This window comes from Rhincodon typus, chromosome 11 (assembly GCF_021869965.1).
Source record: "Rhincodon typus isolate 14 chromosome 11, sRhiTyp1.1, whole genome shotgun sequence".
Taxonomy (NCBI): domain Eukaryota; kingdom Metazoa; phylum Chordata; class Chondrichthyes; order Orectolobiformes; family Rhincodontidae; genus Rhincodon; species Rhincodon typus.
In genome coordinates, this window is record NC_063342.1 from 71,279,085 (window position 1) to 71,294,032 (window position 14,948).

Here is a 14,948-nt window from a genome sequence, read left to right on the forward strand (position 1 = left end):
TTGTGTTAGTAGAAAACGTCAGCAAACAGAGATTAAAGTTAAAATGTCTTCTACATTACCACAATGGCTCCACTTCCAGGTGCCTTACTTTAGGACTGGCCTGACACAACGTAAGGCATTATATAAATGCAAATCTTGCTTGCTTTGTGCAGCCTCACAGGCTTGAATTTCTAAATAGGTGGTTAACTTAAGTTAGTCACTAGATCATTTGCATCATCACTGCTTATACAGCGAGGACGCTAAATCGATGGATGGAAGGTTTCAGCTGAGGTCAAACAGAAATGGCTCCCTCTTACTGGAGAGTGTATTAAATATTGTTATCTCACCCTGGCTGACATGGATAAGAGGCTAACTTCCTTCAGAAACAGCACTGAGTAAAATATTCTCACACCTCTGCCAGAGAAATTAAAGATCAAGTTTTGCAGGTCTTTAAGTGGAAAGAATAGTTTAATATTATCGATGTGTTAGTAGAAAACATCAGCAAACAGGGATTAGAGTTAAAATGTTTCATCCAAATCTTGATGGGTTTACAAGAATCTCAGGATGGACTAAACACATCTCAAACCAGAACAGTTCATATATAATTACCATTATTTACTCTTTTTTTAACTTGATATTAGTCCTGCTCCTTTACCTTCTCCTATCTCACTATCCATCTGTCCCTGTACAAGGCTCCAAACACTCCTTCCTCAAGAAGCAAATATTTAACATTTACTTCTTCCAATTTTGGATGGTATCTTTGCTGTTTACAATGCAGCTTGCTCTGCAATACTTTATGGGGCACATTCCATTCAGCCCTGAAGTGTGACTGTGACCTTTCTGCTATTTTATTCCATTGCCATGCTCTCACGCTGACCTTTCTGTCCTCAGCCTGCTGCACCATTGCACTGAAGCTCAGTGCAAACCCCAGGAACTGAGCCTGATTGCTCATTCTCCAACTTTCCCAATTCCAAATGGAGTTCAGTGACTGTACTTCACAACCTCTGCTCCCATTCTATTCTGTTTCTTGCCTTTGCTCATTCACTTTTTGCTGGTTTTTCTCCTGTTTTATTTCAGTCTCTTTCAACCAAGATCCTGCCGTTCAAAATTCTGCCATTCGCAATTAATCTAGACGCATCTATTGCTTCAGTCCCAGTTTCATTATCAAACTGTTTAGCAACGCACCATAAAACCCTCTACCATTCAACATGGTGCCTCAGTGGTTAGCACTGCTGCCTCATAGCACTGGGGATCTGGGTTCGATTCCGCCCTCGGGCGACTGTCTGTGTGGAGTTTGCACATCCTCCCAGTGTCTGCGTGGGTTTCCTCCGGGTGCTCCGTTTCCACCCACAGTCAAAAGAGGTGCAGGTTAGGGTGGACTGGCCATGCTAAATTGCCCATAGCATCTAGGAATATGCAGGCTAGGTGGGTTAGCCATGGGGAGTTCAGGGTTACAGGGGTGGGTCCGGCTGGGATGCTATTTGGCAGATCAATGTGGACCTGATGGGCTGAATGGCCTGCTTCCACAGTGTGGGCGTCCTATGATTCAATCTTCCTTGTCCTTGACATTATCACTGGCCTTTTATTTTTTGCTTCTGTTCCCTTAACCTCTTCCCACAAATGCACTCCCCCGCCAACCTCACCTGCGTCAAACCTATCACATCTCTACTTTTTCTCAGTCTGATTAAAGATCATTGATCTGAAACAGCAAGTCAGCTTTTATCTCTCTACGCAAATGCTGAGTGTCCCCAGTGTTTTCCGGCATTGGACGTCTGTATCTCGACTCAAACTTAGTCTCACCTCAAACTTAGTCCTCTCTCAAAACCTTGGGAGGTTTACCAGCTCCTGGACGCCCAACGGAAAGTAACATTTCAGCAAAATTTACATATGAGTTTGAAACAAAAAAGGTTCAGTAGAAAGACTTAAATCCATCACAAGAGGTGCTGATTGGACAATGCCAGTGTTTTAAGCCCCTGGGGAGCCATGGGTGGAAGATGGTTGAAAAAAAAGGTGCTCCAGAGATAGGTGCGCCTTCCATTGGGAAGTCACATGACATCCGGATTTGGACACTATTCCGATGTCACTGGGTTAAAGTTTCCGAATTCGTACAAACCACTCCCTAACAGCATTATAGTCATAATGACAGCAGTAATTCAAATTGGTGGCTCACCACCATAAGGCATAAGGTAATTACAGATAAGACTCCAGAAGAACACAAGGAACAGCAGTTGACCATTTATTTTGCTTTACTCATTCACGGGATGAGGGCGTCGCTGGCCAGGCAGCATTTATTGCCCATCCCTAATTGCCCTGAGAGCAGCTAAGAGTCAACCACATTGATGTGGGTCTGGAGTCACATGTAGGCCAGACCAAGTAAGGATGGCAGTTTCCTTCCCTAAAGGGCATTAGTGAACCAGATGGGTTTTTCTGACAATCGACGATGGATTCACGGTCGTCGTTAGATTCTTAACTCCAGATGTTTTATTGAATTCAAATTCCACCATCTGCTGGTCTTAACCCCCACTTTTCTGCCCACTTCCCATACTCCTCAATTCCCCGAGAATCCCAGGTTTCTCAATCGCAGCCTTAAAAGATTACAGAAGAGGGCCCATTTACAACTCCCTTCGGTACAGAATTCCAAACGTTCACAACCTTTAGAACGGAGAGAATTCTCCTCACCTCAGTCCAAATTAGTCAGCCTCCTGGACATTTTCCAATCAACCTGTGCACAGATGAAGCCTTTGGAGGAGATGGGATGTGAATCCAGACCTCCTAGCTCAGGGGTAGGGACACTATCACACTGCACCACAAGAATCTCTAAGTCAGCCTCTGATCCTGAGACTGTGGCCTCCATGTTTCAGATTCCCCAATGGAGACAATTCTCAGCACCAACCCCTAAGCCCAGTGGCTCAGTGGTTAGCACTGCTGCCTCCCAGCGCCAGGGACCTGGGGTTCGATTCCACCCCGCTCCCCCGGGCAACTATCGGGGTGGAGTTCGCACATTCTCCCCGTGTCTGCATGGGTTTTATCCCACAATCCAAAGATGTGCAGGTTAGGGTGGATTGGCCATGCTAAAGTGTCCAGGGATGGCCAGGCTAGGTGGATTAGCCATGGAAAATGTAGGATAGGGTAAGGTAGATGGATGGCTCTTCAGTGGGGTGGTATGGAGTTGATAGGCCAAATGGCCTGCTTCCACACTGTAAGGTTTCTATGATCACGTTTGTGCAGAAACCTGAACGTCTCAATGATGTCCTGCCCCGTTCTCCTAAGCCCCAAAGAATCTCAGCCCAATTATAGCCTCTCATGGTAGGATAAGCCTCTCCTCCCAGGGCCCCAACCTAATGAACCTTCACTGGACTGCCTCCAAAGCATATGCATCTGTCATTGCAGATGGAGGTCACAACTGTACACCATATTCCAGATGTGCTCTCATCAAAACCCTTTACAATAGTAACAAGGCTTCCTTCCTCCTCGACTCTGGCTGATTCTCACACAGCACCTTCCAAACCCACAACCACCTCCATCTAGAAGGACAAGGGCAGCAGATACATGGGAACACCACCCCCTGCAAGTTCCCCTCCAAGCCACTCCCCATCCTGACTTGGAAATATATTGCCGTTCCTTCACTATCGCTGGGTCACAATCCTGGAATTGCCTCCCTAAGGGCATTGTGGGTCAACCCACAGCAGGAGGACTGCAGTGGTTCAAGAAGACAGCTCACCCCAACCTTCTCAAGGGGCAATTAGGGACGGGCAATAAAATGCTAGCCCAGCCAGCGGCATACATGTCCCACAAATGAGTATTAAAAAAAACTCCAATCCCTCTGTAACGAAGGCCAACATGACATATGGCCTGCAGGGGCAATAAATGCTGACCTTGCCTGCAATGCTCAGAGTCCAAGAGGGATCATAATGATTTGAAGAGGGGAACAGGTTGGGATTTGCTGGAGCCAGTCTCAGTCTCCATCCCTGCTGGGATTCCGGGATTCCCACGCTTATCCGTCTGGAATGAGGTACAGTTTCTTTAGTAAAAGTGGGGTGCAAGAGCATGGGGTTCAAAAACCAATTCCCCACACCGTCCCCCCCACCCCAAACCAGATCTGGCTGGAGGTGCACACAGCTTCCTACCCCATCACAATGAGGTGGGACAGACTGGCTCTCCGTTACACACTGGTGAAGGTCAGAAATCACACGACACCAGGTTACAGTCCCACAGGTTTATTTGAAAACATAAGCTTTCGGAGCCTCAGTCCTTCATCGGGTGTATGTGCGAGAAGAGGCATCAGAGACAGAATTTATAAGTAAAAGATCAAAGGGTCATACAGCTGTTGTGAATGTATTGAACAAACATAAAATGGGTAGTGAACTTGGCTATCAGCCTCTGCTTGGTGACTCTGCGTTGTTGTGTATCCCGAAGTCCGCCTTGGAGGACATTTACCTGAAGATCTGAGGCCCAATGTTCATGACCGCTGAAGTGTTCCCCCACTGGGAAGGAACATTCCTGTTTGGCGATTGTTGCGTTGTGACCATTCATTCGTTGTCACAGCGTCTGCACGGTCTCACCAAGGTACCGTGCCTCGGGGCATCCTTGCTGATAGGCAAGTTCGGTACCCATGGGGGCAGGCTTAAATGTGACCTTGGGTTCATGTTGCACTTTAGGTGACCCTGCCACACTCTCTCTCTCACACACCGCGCGCGCACACTCTCTCTCACACACACTCACACTCTCTCTTTCATACACAGACACACACACTCACTCTCTTTCACACACACACACACAGCCTCACACACACACACACTGTCTCACACACACACAAACACATGCCCACAAACACACACACAAACACATTGTCACACACAAGCACACAAACACACACATGCACTGTCACACACACACACATATACTGTCTCTCACACACACACACACACACACAGTCTCACACACACACACACACATACGTGCACACAAACGCACACACACACTCTCTTTCTCTCTCACACACACATACCACACACACACACAAACACATGCACACAAACACACACACACACAAACACACACACAAACACATTGTCACACACATGCAAACAAACACACACACACTCTCTCTCTCTCTTTCTCCCACACACACACACCACACACACACTCACACACACATACATATAAACCTTTATAGATTTATATTTGCAGATACATCCTATTTTGTTCAAAAAGCACACAATTTGGAGCCACAGTCAGTCAATATGACATTTTACAAATTCCTGCTTTGCAAATAAAATCAGACTGACTCCAGATTAAAACACAGACAAATTCTGAACAAGGTCTCACACTTAAATTGTATTGACTGACCTGAGATGTCAGGTCTTGTATACACTATTAAAACCTTTAGTTATCTCAGGGCAGTGACTTGAAAGAAATTCTGGGATTTGCATTTTAATCAATTGAAACCTGCCTCTCCTTTCTAACTGATTAAAGGTTTAACGGGAGGGAGTCAGCCATCCATTTTAGGTTTGGTCAATACATTTGCATCAGTTGTATGACCCTTTGATCTTTTACTTATAAATTCAGCGTTTGATGCCTCCTCTCTCACTGACAATGAAGGAGTAACGCTCTGGAAGCTTGGGCTTTAAAATGAACCTGTTGGATTATAACCTGGTGTTAAATGATTTTTTTGACCTTGTCCAACCCGACCCAACACCAGCACCTGCACATCACACACAGGTGAGGGCACAGAAGGTGGCAGGGCTGGAGTGGTAGAAGTGAAAGCGAAGGGCATTTGTAGCTCTCAACAGCTGACAATCCAAAGATTGGTTCATTGGGCAGGAACACAAGCGAGAAAGCTTGGAAGGGGTGTTCAGGTTATTCTCAGAGCAAAGTCTTCGCAGGGAGACCACATTGGTTAGGTACACCTTCTGCTGGGTACTCCCCCTGGAATGAGCCGAACAGCAAGCAGTGTTCTCCATCAGCGGGAGACCCTCACACACCGGGATCGTTTGCTTGCACCGGCAGCAGATTTCCGTGGCCTGTCTCACAACTGTTCCTGTTCTCTTTGGGCAGAAATGGTGCCAAGCACTACACAGGAAGACTCAAGTATAACATGCATGAGATCTCATCTGTGATTGAACAGGGACAAATGATGAGAATGATAAAAGTGAAAGTGAGTGAACATTTTTTTCTGAAGAAGGGTCTAGGCCCGAAACGTCAGCTTTCCTGCTCCTATGGTGCTGCTTGGCCTGCTGTGTTCATCCAGCTCTACACCTTGTTATCTCAGATTCTCCAGCATCTGCAGTTCCTACTATCTCTGAACATTAATTTATTGATCAGATCCGCGGTTGGGTTAGTGCGTACAAAAAGCTGCCAGAACACTGTGCTGGCACCCTCTCACCTTATCAAGAGTAAAGGCCTCGATGAGGGAGCTGTTTGTGGCGAATTCGTCAACAAGAGGCTCAACGAGGCCACTTTAATGGCGTGGCTGTACTATTACAGAGCTGGGAGGCTGTAAATATCAGGGAATGATTGAACAGTGAAGAGAAAGCTGGGCAGTGACCTGCTATCAGGCCTTCAGCTTACAAAATCGATCAAGGTAGATGTGAAAATGAGGCTTCCACCTGAGGCTAAGACCAGAACTGAAGGCCATTAATATAAGAGGGTCTCTAAAATATCCAATAAGGAATTCAGGAGAAATGCCTTTCCCAAGAGAGAGGTGAGAGCGTGGAATTGACCGCAGCAAGTTATGAAAGTGAATAACAAGGGTGCCCTGGACAGGAACCGAGCTAAACACATGGGGAAGCACCGACTTGATGAGAAGAGCTAGCAGGAGGCCGATGTGAAGCAAAGTCAGATGGGCTGAATGGCCTGTTTCTGTGCTACGCGTTCTATACAAATCCACTGAACTGGTTCCCAGTGTCTTGGCACATTTTAAAACAAGCTGGGGTGGAGCGTAGGGTTTAAAATGAGCAGTCGCCAATGATACCCTCTGCCTTATTTTAGTTTGTCCTTTTGAGAACGAACTGCAGTTTCCCTCCCAACCACTGGTTGGAAATCCATCTTGAGCTGCTCTCAAAGAAACCCAAAGGGGCTGAGAGGCAGCTGAGATGTCTGTGTGAAAGATGTGCTGATTTATAAGACGGATTTTGGCCCACGGACAGGAACAGACAAAATGCGATTTCCTCACTTCGCTACAGCAGTCGGGGGCCCTCCCACCAGTTGTGCAGCTTAGAGCTTTGGGATGTGTTGGATGCAATCGTCTGAACATTAATCATTCCTGCTGCCCACTGGAATGCACGCCCAGCATCAGCAGAGTCAAATTGGAAAATACCAAAATCATTTTGAGTCTACAATCCTACAAGAGATAGCACAAGATCTGCAGCTGCTTCGTCCCATTTTCCGGATCCTAACCCATTTTATAATCCTCCTTTTCAGATACATCTCTGGCTCCTGTTTGACTGATGTTACAGAAGATGCTTCAATAGTCACTTCAGGAATTCCACGTTCCTACAATCTGTTTGTATAAAATGTCCTTCCAGTTTCCTCCTGCCTTGAGATAATTCTGATGCTATCTCCGAGCTCTGAGAGAGTATTTCAAGCCAGATCAATGAGATTTTGGGACAGGAGGCCACTTTGTGCATTGGTGAGCTACGAGCGGCTTAGCAAGTTGCAGAAGTTTGATTCTGGCTTCACTCAGAAACAACAGCCCAGAATTTGCTGGGAAAATAACAAATTATTGGGCCTCATTCAGACTCCTCATATTTTATGACTCAAATCACCACACTTTTCCAGATGTTTCCATGGAAATGACTGGTCACCCACAATCTTCTTGAGAATTGCACAAATTTTCTGAAAAACTAATTTCATGGGATACGCTGTGCAGGTGACTACCCTCAAGCGATGCCCTAACTTCAACCAATCTTCGGCTGCTTCATCAATGACCTTCCCTCCATCAAAAGGCCAGAAGTGGGGATGTTCACCGATGATTGCACAATGTCCAGCACCATTCGCGACTCCTCAGATACTGAAGCAGTCCACGTTCAAATATAGCAAGACCCAAGCAATATCCAGGCCGTCAAGTGGCAAGTAACATTCGAGCCACACAAATGCCAGGCTACAACTACCTCCAAAAAGAGAGAATCTTCCATCTCGGCTGGACATTCAATCACGTTACTATCACTGAAGCCCCATGATCAACATCCTGGGGGTTAGCGTTGACCGGAAACTAAATTGGACCAGCTATATAAATACAATGGCCAGAGGTTGAGAACGTATATATTCATGGCCAGTTAAATTCAGCTCAGAAAAGTACTGACTGGTACGAGAACTTAAATAATAAGAAGCTTTCAGTTTCTGTAGTGACACAGGGTCAGAAAGGGAATAATTCAAAGTGCAGCATCTCCTTCTAAAAGTAGCGAATTGTTAGAAGCTTTATATCCATACTGCCTCTTATTGTAATCCAGTCTTCCTTTCCTCCTCTAATATTGATATGTATGTAATTGATCCAACTTCCGCTACTCTTCCTATTTATTGATGCTAATATCAAATTGGTAAAGGATTTGACCTGGTCTTGCTTGCTCCATGGCCTTTGCACTTTCCACCTATTTGCAATTCCAGGCCCTTTCCTCCACAACGTTGTTGGGTGAAGGGTTTGATCCACACATTGGGACATCGCCAAGATTCCCAGCTTCAGCAAAACTCCGGTCTGATGATGAGATACGAGCACTGGATGGGCAGCTAGCCCAGATAGATCAAAGCCATTGCCATGTCTCATTGGTGTAAGTTAGGCAATGGTAAAATGACCTTTGGGAAAATGAAGTCCCAGTGGTGAATGACATTTCTCAGATTTCAGAGCTGACAGATATTGACAGGACACAATCCTGGAAGCCATGGAGAGATTGTACCTTCTTGGTGGTAATGCCATCTGGAAACACCGCACAAAACTGGCATGATTTTGCTGAATATTGGAGAACGCTCAGAGCTGAATGGCTTGCTCCTGCTGGTTTGGATGTTAGTATTTAATAAATTTGAAGTGGAGTGGCCAGGATAAATCTGGATTGGTTTCACCTCCAGCAGAGTCAAAATTAAGCGATTTGAAATTCAGCCAACTGATCAAATAACCTAAGTACCAATGTCCAACAAGTAGCAAACATAACATTTTCCAGGATTAATGGTTAATCATAAATGTGGCTATGGCAATATTGTTTTGGCTATAGATTACCTTTTGCATTGACCTTCCCCACATAATTAGTCAGCAATTTCTCACAGACAACATTAGTAATGACTTAGAAGTTGGATAAGCTGCCCATTTGCCTGACTTGACATGGAGATAGCAAGGTGATGGGGTGCTCACCTATTACTTGCCCACCTGATTAAATGCCCCCTCCTACCACACTACCAATCCTGCCAATGGGGGGAGGGAGCAGGTGGTGGTGCGGGGGCATTATATTCTGTCCACACCACTGGCACATAAGCACTCCACAGATTGAACTGTGCTGGTGCAGCAGTGATTCACTGCTTCCTAGGAACAGTCGTTTTTCTGACAATTAGCAGGGTTTGAGAAGTGTGGAACCATTTTATTGGTTTTCCAGTGATCCCGCACTGGAACATTCACTGTCGCAAACCGAGTGAGCGAGCCATGTGCTTTTTGGTTCCACAAAATCATTCCTGGCCTTTCAGCAGGCTCCATAATTCTGAAAGGGGCTGAGCTGAAAACGTTGGCGAATTGTGGACTAAGCCTCAGCTGGATGATTGTGCCCTGATCCTGGGCCCCACACATTTCAGGAAGGATGCTGAGACCCTGGAGAGTGTGAAGAGGGAGTGGGCCAGAATTGGACCAACTACAAAACACTTTAGTTATGTGGACACACTGGAGACTGTTATAGAGACATACAGCATGGAAACAGACCCTTCAGTTTAACTTGTCCTCGTCAACCACACATCCCAATTTGATCTGGACCCATTTGCCAACCATTTGGCCCATATCCCTCTAAACCCTTCCTATTCATAAACCCATCCAGACGCCTTTTAAATGTTGTAATTGTACCAGCCTCCACCACTTCCTCTGGCAGCTCGTTCTATACATGCACCAACCTCTGTGTGAAAAAGTTGCCCCTCAGGTACCTTTTATATATTTCCCCTCTCACCTTAAACCTATGCTCTCTAGTTTTGAACTCCTCCACCCCCCCAACACAAGCCAAGGTGAACAGACCAACCCTGGGAAATGTGTGTTCTATATTCTCATGATGTCTCAGAGTTTTACAGTCGTCGGACAAATTGCGACAGGCGGGAATCTGGGAATTTTATTTGGGGATTTATTCTTCCACGGGATACAGACGTTGTTGGTAATGCAGCGTTTTCTGTCCATGCCTTATTGACTGTCAACTGGATGGCCACCTTTTGCTGGGGGTGGTTAAGAGTCAACCACATTTCTGTGGGTCTGGAGTCACATGTAGGCCAGACCAGGTAAGGATGGCAGTTTCCTTCCCTAAAGGGCATTAGTGAACCAGATGGGTTTTTATAATAGTTGGATGGTAGTGATCATGAGTCTTCACCAAATCTAGTTTTGTAATTCCAGAATTACTTATTGAGTTTATGTCCCACTGCTTGTGTGATGAGATGTGAACCTGTGTCCCTAGGACAAGAGCCTAAATCCCTGGCTTGCATCTCTGTCATTACCATTACATCACCATCTCTGTTAGAGGTGTAGGAAGTAAAAGGATTAGGGGAAACAGATTTTGTCTAACTATTTGGCACAGGGGAGGCAATAGATTAGTGGGAAGTAAAAGTGGCATTATCGCTGGAATATTAATCCAGAAACCTAGGAAATGTTCTCGGAACGCCGGGATCAAATCCCGTCAGGGCAGCTGGTGCCATTTGAACTCAACAAAAATCTGGAATTAAAGAGACTAACTTGTGACCATTGTCAGAAAAACCCCATCTGGTTCACCAATGCCTTTACCCGGCCTAGCCTACATGTGACTCCAGAACCACAGCATTGCGGTTGGCGCTCAAGTACCCTATGGGTAACTATGGGTGGGCAATAAATGCTGACCTAGACAATGACACTCACATCCCGTGAGTGAATGAAAAGAAAAGTAAATGGTGCCAGATCTATTCAGGTTTTCAGGCAGGATTCCATCTCATTTGGAAGCAGGGTCTCTGTAGGATGGGTACCACAGCGGCACAGAATACCATGGCCTGCCAAGCTCTCTGGACCATTGGGAGAAGGTGCCCTCCCCAGTTAACGGGAGCTTCCAAAGTCATTTAGCAGGTGTCAAGTAGTCCACGTGACTCCCTCCCTGGGATGGCAGATAATGCAGCGAGGCCTTGCACAGGGGAAGCAGTGGGGTGTTTTTGTTCGACGGGGCATCGCTGTAAAACAGTCTTCTTGCACGCCAGTCACTCCTGACCCAAATCGCTGAGGCGAATTTATTAAGCAGCTCGGTCAATGATTACACGCCATCATCTAGCCTTTCTGATAACCACAATCCAGCTCTAATCCCCATGATGCCGTGATTGATGGGCGACAGCTACATCTGTGTCCTTCAACAGAAAACACTTCTCACCCCCGCTCAGTAAGCTGCAGTGGCAATGAAGTCAATATTAACCCACTGCATTGCTGCGTAACATTGAAATTCTCTATAAGCTAACATGTCACTAATGCGTTGTCTGCATCCATCCCAGTAAGCTAATGAGATATTCATCCATAAATTTAACCAAAAGTCCAATAAGTGAGATGCTTTACTGCATGTGTCATCCATTCATCATTCTGTATGACCACAGCTCTCAAATGCATCTCTTTACATAGATATACTCATCCTGCATAAGCATGCTTTGAACCTCTGAGTATCTGTGTTCAGAATGCTGCTCAGCTAAATGGTTATTACAAAAGGAAGATTATGTGAATGCAATTTGTTTTAGTGATGAAGGTATAAAGCATTCATTTCTGTTTGTTGTGAAGTGTGAGCTGTAAATGGTACATTATGCTTCACAGCTCTTAATGTGCATTGCAGCGGTGTATTTGTTTTAACGCCAGGTTGTTTTCGTTGAAGAAAACAAGCAATTGCTCCCTCAACTCGATAAACATCAATCTCACTTTTCAAAACAAAAGGCTCGTAAAACAGTCAGACTCTTAAAAAGTCGTTAAAATGGAGCACTGCACTCATAAAGGAGCTTGTAAAAACAATTCAGATCTGTAAATTTTTACATGTTATTCCACAAGCTCACAGCTGATGGGATGCAAAACCTCCTGCTTTTCTGTGCAGTGGGAATTATCTTTAAACTACATTTGAGAGTGGGGAGTGGGGAGGGTGGGGAGAAACATGGCTGCACTGCAGTTTAGCAAAACCCCAAAAGTATGTGGAGGAACAAATTTACAACAACAACTCCTCACATGCTAGTAGCACCGCCGGTACTGCGAGAACAGTGCAGGGGCCAGCAGGAGAAGCTGGATGGTGAGGCCATCAAATTGGGCAATGCCCGAGAGGCCAGGATTGGCACCGACCACAACGTATTTTTTTGGGCTGGAGGGGATTAGACAGACGGGAAGGGGCAGGGTTTAAAAACAAGGGTGAGACTTTGAAAACCGAGGTGTAGCTGGACTGGGCTCTGGTCAGGAAGCAGCAGGGAGCGGATCGGAGTTTGGATATGGGCAAGCAGAGTTTTAGAGAGAGGGCTGAGGTTTATGAGGAACATTGGAGGGTGGTGGGTGACTGAAGAGTGAAGATGGCCATTGAGATAGTGTGGAATGAGGCTATCAACAATGAGGTGAGGGGCCCGAGGAGCCGGTACATTCAGGGGGGCAGAGTCTTTCCAGTCCCAGGGAGAGCAGCCTGGAGGTGGGACCTAGGATCTTAGAGTCACACAGACCCTTCGGCCCAACCAGTCCAGGCTAAATATAATCCCAAACCAAACTAGTCCCACCTGCCTGTTCCCGGCCCATATCCCTCCAAACCTTTTCTAATCATGTACTTATCTAAGTGTCTTTTAAACGTTGTAATTGTACCTGCATCCACCACTTCCTCAAAAAGTTCACCTCTCACTTTAAAAATATGCCCTCTAGACTTGAAATCTCCCAATCAAGGAAAAGGACAATTACCATTAACTCTGTCTATGCCCCTCATGATTTTATAAACCTCTATAAGGTCACCTCTCAACTTTCTAAGCTCCAGTGAAAAAAGTCCCAGTCTATCCAGCCTTTCTTTATAACTCAAACCTTCCACACCTGGCAACATCGTGGTAAATCTCTTCTGAACCCTCTCCAGCTTAATAATATCCTTCCTATAATGAGGCGACCAGAACTGGACACAGTATTCCATAAGAGGCCTCACCAATGTCCTGTACAACCTCAACATGACTTCCCAACTCCTATAATCAAAGGTCTGAGCAATGACGGCAAGTGTGCCAAATGCCCTCTTAACTACCTTGTCTGTATGTGAACCCTTGGGTCAAAATGAGAGTGCTTATTCAGTGGGCCACCTACCAGAGTCCTCCTGCCTCTGAGTGATCTTGCCATGGGAGGGATCTAATCACCACTGGATACCCACTTTGGTAGCAAGGTACCATCCGTTGAGCCTCCACTTGGGGTTAAACCGGTGACACTGCCAGGATCTACCCAATGTTGGTTGCCCCCAACATGCCCGACGTTCCAACCCCACATTTTGAAAGGGTTTACCAGCAGAAGGCCCGGGGTTGGGGGGGTGGGGGCATTTAATGGCCTCTTTCAATCCCTGAGGAGATTGTCAGGTTTCCAGCCACTGACCACCCTCGGAGACGGCCTGGCCTTACAATGGGGCCTCGGAGCCGCGGCCCAGCAGGCTCCCAGAGAGTGCTGCCACCTCCTGGGGCTGGGCAGCAAGACCCCACCCCACACCCCTGGCCTAACTGGGCAGGGAGACCCCCCCCACCCCCTGCCACCTCCCCTGGGAACCAGCTGTCCCAGCCTGGGGAAGATGGAGTGAGCAGGCAGGCCCACTTCTGGTACTATCGGAATCAAGACCCCGGAAATGATCCACGTGCCCCAGGACCTTCCCCGAGCAAGCACGAAGGGACGAGTGAGCGAGCGAAAGAGTGGGAGAGAGATCCTCTATGCTTCCAGCAATAAAGCCCAGGGATTCCACATGCTTTCTTAACCACTGCCTCAACATGCCTTGCCTCACTGAATTCTGCACATATTACCCCATGTCTCCTTTAAAATGAATTGTTGCATACCTCTCCGTGTTAAAGTTCATCATGTCTTTCATTTCCCCAGCCTGGCCCTGCCCTGTTGAGGTTTATCAAGATCTTCCTCGCTGTTCACAATTCCTCCAAGTCTTGCGCATATTGAAACTGCGCCCTGTATAGCCAAGTCTAGACCATTAATACACATCAAGGAAAGGCAATGGTACTAAAAGCAAACCCTGAGGAACTGAAATATTTACCAGCTCAAAACACAACCATTCATCATTGCTCTCAATTTCCTGTCACTCAGCCAACTTTATTTCCCTCCAGTCACTGCCAGTTTTATTCCAGGAGCTTCAATCTTGCTGTCAAACCTATCACGAGCCTCTCCTCATAGAATCCCTACAGTGTGGGGATGGGCCATTCAGCCCAAAAAGTCCACACTGTTCCTCTGAAGAGTATCTCAGCCAGACTCACCACTCCCACCCCCCAACCCTGTATTTGCCATGACTAATCCACTTAGCCTGCACACTACAGGCAATTTAGCATAGCCAATCCACCCTAACCTGCACATCTTTGGACTGTGGGGGGAAACCGGAGCACCCGGAGGAAACCCACGCAGACACGGGGAGAATGTGCAAACTCCACACAGACAGTCGCCCGAGGGTGGAATTGAACCTGGTTCCCTGGTGCTGTGAGGCAGCAGTGCTGACCGCTGAGCCATTGGTCATCAATAGCTTATGTAGCGCTCTTGCCTCTGAATTTCAAGGCACTGGTTACAGTCCTCCTCCAAGCACTGTAATGCTGAGGGAATGCTGTCT